The following is a 7,930-nucleotide window of genomic DNA, read 5'->3' on the forward strand; positions in this document are numbered from 1 at the left end:
GTACACCAAACCCTGGGAGATCCCATAAAATGAGTTAAACAATGTCCTCATAAGTATAAACAGTAAACAGAAAGCCTTTGTCAAAACCTTTCAGATCCCAAAAGTAGACTAATGTTGAGATGAGTCCACGTCCCACATAATCTGTTCTAGATACAGATGTATTACTCAATTCCAAAGGAATGGGGAAAACAAGGACCATATGATCCTCATTTCAGTCTGTGCCAAATGTTTTCCGTTTAGTTGGGTTTTAGGTCCACTTTTAGACCTAAACATCTGACAAACTTTGATTTTAGAGTGAACGGTCACTTAAAGCTCCTATATAGTGCAGCAGGTGACTGACACACACAAACATCATACCAACTGTGGTCTGTACTTTAAGTATCAATCTAGTTTGAGACAGGCGACAAATACTGGGGTCTACTTTAACAAACCTAATGCAAATGGTAAATCTTAGCGCTGGCACTAAGTCCAGAGGTGTGTCGGAAATATTTTTGCTATTTTCACAGCAGGAATTATTGCCGCAATAGCTGGCGGTGTTGTGAAAGGGCTGGGTTTTGATTAATTTAAAAAGATGTAGGTGTGACAAGGGCTTGACCATTCACTGGCCAATCAACGTGTTCCATGGCCTAATACTGATGCGGCAGTTGTGTACGTTATTGTCTTTGTGTTGTCATCAACTCCAATTCGGCTGGGGGGCACGGAATATTCTCGTTCTAGTCCATTGTATATTGATACTGTTTATTACAGTGTTGTGACTTTGTCTATGAATATTCAAGATCATTTACTAATTAATTAGTGGAACAATTAATTGATTCAATTTCTAATTAATTTGGTAATCCTATCCAATTTAATCTAATTAATCAATATGGGTTTTGATAGAGAGACTCCTTGAAGTAACTCTATCAGTAGTTATCATTAACCATCAACAATAGTCTTAATCAACACTCAATTTACTATATTCTAATTCTAAATGGTCATCGAGATCTCAGACTTCAAGAATCCAATCGCTCACTAAGGCCTTCATTGCAACAATGGATTTATTTCAACGTTTTATTACTAGACTAAGATTGAAAATGAGTTAGGTACAGTTAAGCATATGGCATGCCAATATTGGAATAAAACCTGAGATTGGCTTGTGAGTGTACACAATAAGTCCCTACTATATAGAAAAAGTTATTAATTCCTGAAAGTGGATAAGGAGCCCATAGATTCTAAACATGACTGGAATAAGATACATAAATTTTATGTTATAGTGAAATACATATTACACTTTTAATAATATAGGAACAACAGTGTGGTGAGGCATTCATTTTGAGATTTAAAAMAAAAAAACWGGTGAAATGGCCCACATTGTGTTTGGTGCCATTTCCCTCCTTAGAACAAAAAAGGCATCAGGCTAAATATTCCTCTCTTCTCCCCCTTCCTTAAAATCAGCACATTTGGTGCCAGGATGTCTGGTTGACTAATTCTGTGCAACACATGCTAATCATAAAAAAAGTGTCTAGTTTGACCCCGTTTGATAATTAAGGGCCGTAAGAGGAGGGGATAGGACTATGGCCCTTGTGGTAGACCTGGTTTGTAAGATAACCAACGACATTTGTTTTCCCTCGTGGGGTCAGAGGTGTACAACAACAGTTGTACCATGTACAACATATGCCAAGATTTAGGTTATGGGCATATCTAATTGTTATGATTTTTTGGAATATTGCGGACATACTTTCAATTTAGATCATCATGATTTAGTGACTGCAAAGAAAAATGTACTGATTGACTGGGATTTTTAAAACAGACTACCTTTCTGTTTTGTCTGCTTGGACTCAAGTGATAAGTATGGTTGTGTTAATCTTTTTGCAGGCAGTCGTGTTCTTTAAATTAATGTATTTGCAATTTTGACAGTGTAACATTTTTCATTCATGTATTAATGTTTTGAGAAGGCAACTACACGAAAACGTATTTGCTGATTTGCAAAAGGCCACCGAGTTACTGTGCGTCTTGTGAACTCTTGTAAATCGACAACATTGTTCCAAAAAAATGCTTTTACGCGATTGAGGAAAAACTATAAAACAGCATAGGTTACAGTAACAAATAATAGCAACAGTAAAATACATCCCGTTTTTGCTAAATATGTTTGGAGTGTTGGCAGTCAACATTGTTGTAATTGATTCAACGAGTATAGGCCATACATGTCTTTACGCATACAAAAATAAGTCACATAAAAAATACTAGTCTCCCCTTAAAATGTCAATCAAGATATAGGCCTATCCACCGTTGATATGGCATAATAGGACTGAATATTTGTAATATGTTTGGAGGAGCGCATCCTTCGTAACTGGACAAGTCGCTCTTTAGAAATGGGAATGGATACAAGCGAAATAGAGTAGGTAGGTAGGCCTATGTGAATTGGCAATCACGCAAAAGCATGATGGCTAAAGCCTCCAAAGTTGACCATTTAGAGACCTTCTATGKATAGGCTACTTGGCTAATTCTTGGCCAGGTTTTTAATTGTGGCGGCAGGTAGCCTAGCGGATAAGAGCGTTGGGCCAGTAAATGAAAGGTTGATGTTTTTGTTTTTTTTAATCGGTCGATGTGCCCTGAGCTTAACCCCAATTTGCTCCAGGAGCGGGGTACTACTATGGTTGACCCTGAAAAACAACACACCTATCCGGTGTATGTGACAATAAAATATATATTTTTATCAAATGAAACAATTGTTACAGAAAAATATCTWAAATATTTCAAAATACGAGTCACCAGCAACATCTCGTCACTGGTTCAATGATGGGCATATGGACACGTAGCCTACATGGAGGGGGTTTTAAGCACATCCAAAATAGCCGGCTAAAATGAGGTACAATATACAGATAAAAAGGGGATGTCCGCTCACTGTTTTGCTGCTCCCAAACTTGATCTTTTAATAAAGCGTTGGTGATTAAGATGTATTTCWAAGCAGTCTCACGAGCCAAACCCTTTATTGATAGTCTTGGCGAATGCATTGGGAAGGACCAAAAAAACTGCCTTCAGTAACCCGATTTCCATCAAACAGTTGTATGCGCGTAAAGTACATCGGATAAATAAAATGTAAAAAGTCACAACAGGCAAATATGGATATAATAACCATCATATCAAAGTAAACTTGCAGTCACGCGATGATATGTTGTATGGTCCTCCCACTACGACTTGGGAAAGTATGCAGTTTATTAGGCTACAGATTCAATAATTTATTATGAACTTCACAGGAAGATGAATGTGCACAGTGATGAGCTTGATGCTCCCTTCAAATAAATAGTGAGGGTTTTATTTTGGTGACAAGATGAGTGATGCTTGGCTGCCGTTTGACAAATAAAAATWATGTCATGTACAGTACCAGTCAAAAGTTTGGACACGCCTACTCATTCAAGACTTTATCTTTATTTTTATTATTTTCTACATTTTAGAATAATAGTGAAGACATCAAAACTATGAAATCATGTAGTAACCAAAAAGGTATATTTTATATTTGAGACTCTTCAAAGTAGCCACCCTTTATCTTGATGACAGATTTGCACACCCATGGCATTCTCTCAACCAGCTTCATGAGGTAGTCACCTGGAATGCATTTCAATTAACAATTGCCTTGTTAAAAGTACATTTGTGGAATTTCTTTCCTTCTTAATGCATTTGAGCCAATCAGTTGCGTTGTGACAAGGTAGGGGTGGTATACAGAAGATGGCCTTTTASCAAATAGGGCTAAGTGCATTTTATGGCAAGAACAGCTCAAATAAGCAAAGAGAAATGACAGTCCATCATTACTTTAAGACATGGTCAGTCAATCCGGAAAATGTCAAGAACTTTGAACGTTTATTCTAGCGCTATGATGAAACTTGCACTCATGAGGACCGCCACAGCAAAGGAAGACCCAGCGTTACTTCTGCTGCAGAGGATAAGTTAATTAGAGATAACTGCACCTCAGATTGCAGTCCAAATAAATGTGTCAGAGTTGAAGTAACAGACAACATCAACTGTTCAGAGGAGACTTCATGGTCAAATTGCTGCAAAGAAACCACTACTAAAGGACACCAATAAGAAGGAGAGACTTGCTTGGGCCAAGAAACACGAGCAATGGACATTAAACCAGTGGAAATCTGTCCTTTGGTCTGGAGTCTAAATTTGAAATTTTTGGTTCCAACCACCGTGTCTTTGTGAGACGCAGAGTAGGTGAACGGATGATCTCCGTATGTGTGGTTCCCATGAAGCTTGGAGGAGGTGTGATGGTGTGTGTGTGCTTTGCTGGTGACACTGATTTATTTGGAATTCAAGGCACTCAACCAGCATGGCTACCGCAGCATTCTGCAGCGATACGCCGATACGCCATCCCATCTGGTTTGCGCTTAGTGGGACTATCATTTGTTTTTCAACAGGACAATGACCCAAAACACACCTCCAGGCAAGAAGGAGAGTGATGGAGTGCTGCATCAGATGGCCTGGCCTCCACAATCACCCAACCACAACACAATTGAGATGGTTTGGGATGAGTTGGACTGCAGAGCGAAGGAAAAGCAGCCAACAAGTGCTCAGCATATGTGGGAACTCAAGACTGTTGGAAAAGCATTCCTCATGAAGCTGGGTTGAGAGAATGCCAAGAGTGTGCAAAGCTGTCAAAGCAAAGGGTGGCTACCTTGAATAATCTAAAATATATTTTTGATTTGTTTAACACTTTCTTGGTTACTACATAATTCCATATCTGTTATTTCATAGTTTTGATGTCTTCACTATTATTCTATAATGTAGAAAATAGTAAAAATAAAGAAAACCATTGAATGAGTAGGTGTGTCCAAACTTTTGACTGGTACCGTATATAAATATATTATACATCTAATGATGTGTATGGACAGTATATGAATAGAAAAGTCTATTGTGTAGGGTAGAGTGCTGGGTGGTAGCCAGCTAGAACAGTGACTAAGGCTAGTGGTGACTGTTTCTCAGTCTCTCGGTCCCTGCTTTGAWRCACCTGTACGGTTTCCGCCTTCTAGATGGTAGCGGGGTGAACAGGCCATGGCTCGGGTGGCTGAGGTCGTTGATCTTCTTGGACTTCCTGTGACACCGGGTGCTGTAGATGTCCTTGAGGGCAAGCAGTGTGCCCACGGTGATGCTTTGGGCTGACCGCACCACCCTCTGGAGAGCCTTGTGGTTGCGGACGGTGCAATTGTCATACCAGGCCRTGATACAGCCCAACAGGATGCTTTCGATGGTGCATCTGTAGAAGTTTAAGTGAGTCCACATTTCTTCAGCCTCTTTAGGTGCGCCGCCTTCACCATGCTGTTTGTGTGAAGGGACCATTTCAGGTTGTCAGTGATGTAGAAACGTGGAACTTTTGACCCTCTCCACTGCAGCCCCATAGATGTAGATGGGGGCGTTCTCTCTCTGCTGTCTCCTGTAGTCCACGGTCAGCTCCTTCATTTTGTTGATGTTGAGGGAGAGGTTATTTTCCAGACACCAGACTGTTATGGGTACTTGGTAATTAGTTACTCTTCAGTAGCTAACTATAAATAGGTTTTAATGTACAATCAGGGCTTTACCTAGGAATTTCTGACAAGGTGGTGGTGATGTAGGCCTAAGGTTGGATAGGGGGTAGCATTTGTATTTATTTTTGACCTGTAACTGGCATTTCCTGAAACCTAGAGTCGTACATTATATCAAACAATGTAGCCAACACATTAGTCTATGTTTGATCCTAAATTAAATTGAGCTGGTCTAAATTACACTTTCATATTTTTCTAGGTTAAATTTAGTGGTAATTTCTCTGCCATGTTCATACCAGTGTACTTTGACCTCAAATTGTGTGTATGCTACACAAAATGCATGCATGTTGTGTGCAAAATGCATACAGATTTGGTCATGGCTGGATAGGCTGAGCTTCTGCTGTCAAAATCCATCCCATAACCAACCTCGTTACTGCTAAGACATGCTTTTGGGGAGTCAAAAATCTCACTATTTGCGCAGAATGATATTGTAATTTTTGCACTACTTTTTAAAGGCAGGGTGTGTGTGATGGAGGTGTGTGCATGTGTGTTCTGGGCAGATCGATTTTGCAGTCTAAACCGCCATAGTGGAAAATTCTCTAGACCGCTCTCCTCTCCTCCCCCCCAGAGGAGATCAGGGTCTGGCATGGGCCCTGTGTCAGTGCTGCTGAGTGTGCAGGTAGCGCCTACAGACACACCCACGCGCATGTGAGCAGATTAAAATCCTACATCCACAAGCCTCCCATTGTTCTCTCAATCCGCAGTCTCTCCTTGTATCTCTCCATGTACGCAAYGTAGCCAGTACTGTCCTCTCATATGTATCATATGTCTTGCTGTCCCACAACTGTTGACTTTGGGTTCCCTTGATGAAATCCCCCCCACGCTGTGCTCTATCCTTACCCCTTCTCTCAGTGTGTAGGCGTACTCCGCCAACAGAGTGGGACTGACGATCCGCTACTTGCGCTTGGATCTTCTTGAAGTGCGGCTCAGGAAACAGGAGAAACATCTTACTGAGCTGAGGAGAGAAATCAACAAAACAAATAGAACACAACGCAGACACGACCAGACAGACTGAGGCCACAGATCTATGAAACAAATTCCTCCTGCTGTTACTTCCTCTGGTACTTCTTTTACTGTGAAAGCAAGAAAACTATGCTGCTAAATATTCTCTTGTATCAAACCAGTGTATCAATGTGGTTATTATTCAAACCAGTCTATCAAGTATTATTATATTTGTGAAATGTGTTAGCGCTATGTAGTTCTCATAATATTTTGGTGTCAGTTGTCAGGCAGCCCGGGATGTAAAGGTGGAAATTCTCTAAGTGATTTTTATTAAGATCAAGTCCCTCTCGTCTCTACCTTTAACAAGGTGTACACAACTTACTACTATTAGTAAAACTGTTCCAGTTCACTCTTTTTTTTATTAGTTGAAATAGCTAAAGACAGACAAACAGGGAGATAATCATGGGGGACTGCCGTTGCCCCAGGGGGGTTTCGACTGGGCCACACTTCACAAGATGGAAAAAACGTCACACTTTAATTAGTGCTCTGGCACAGAGGAAAAAAAGAACGACGACATATTGGGGAGTATAGTATCATGCGTGTGGGTGCACAAATATCTATCAGGGTCTCCCGTTAATGTGTGTCCTTATGACTGAAAGTGTATTTATGTGTGTGTTAGTCGGTCTGTGTGTTTTTCCAAAGCACCTAATCCTCGGCACAAAATGGGCGGGTCTTAATGACATCATTGTCTGGATATTTGTGGCGCTCAGAAACTTTATTAACACTTGTAAGCGAGTCAAGTTAACAGACACCTTTTGCATTACTTTCAGTTGTCAGCCCCAGGAGCCCACACTCAGAATGACTCCCTTTTAGGACAGCAATACACTATAGCATGTCATGAGTGAAATTTCCACTGCCTACTCTGTCTCTTTTCATATGTCATCATGTCAACGCATCTGTTCAAATTCAGCCTAGGAGCTTTGCTCCAATGCTGAAAGAAAATGAGACGTTTTATAATTTCTTGTTTGCTTTTACTTTTTCCATTTGATTGGTTTTCCCTGTAAAGTGTGTTGCGATTTTAAATGCATAAAGTTTGATTCAATCTAATTTAGGTTACTCGCCCTATGTTGTTGATGTAAAATATATTTGTTTGTGTGTAAAGAGGAGCAAACAGACACTGCACCTGACACATTTATGAAATTGCTTATTCCAGTTAATAATAAGCATGTGTAACGGATGTGAAATGGCTAGCTAGTTAGCGGGTACGCGCTAGTAGCGTTTCAATCAGTTACGTCACTTGCTCTGAAACCTAGAAGTAGTGTTGCACCTTGCTCTGCAAGGGCCGTGGCCTTTGTGGAGCGATGGGTAACGATGCTTCGTGGGCGACCGTTGTTGATGTGTGCAGARGGTCCCTGGTTCGCGCCCGTGTC

The 7,930-nt window shown here is 40.6% G+C and overlaps 1 long non-coding RNA gene across 1 annotated transcript; it reads left to right on the plus strand.

The window, feature by feature from the left end:
* The first annotated feature begins 1,577 nt into the window (after positions 1-1,577).
* On the plus strand, positions 1,578-7,622 carry LOC111965618 (uncharacterized). The gene is made up of 3 exons (XR_002877543.2): positions 1,578-1,828; positions 5,010-5,247; positions 6,411-7,622. It is a non-coding gene; the product is annotated as an uncharacterized lncRNA (long non-coding RNA).
* Positions 7,623-7,930: the final 308 nt, after the last annotated feature.

Source organism: Salvelinus sp. IW2-2015, linkage group LG1 (assembly GCF_002910315.2).
Source record: "Salvelinus sp. IW2-2015 linkage group LG1, ASM291031v2, whole genome shotgun sequence".
Lineage (NCBI taxonomy): Eukaryota > Metazoa > Chordata > Actinopteri > Salmoniformes > Salmonidae > Salvelinus > Salvelinus sp. IW2-2015.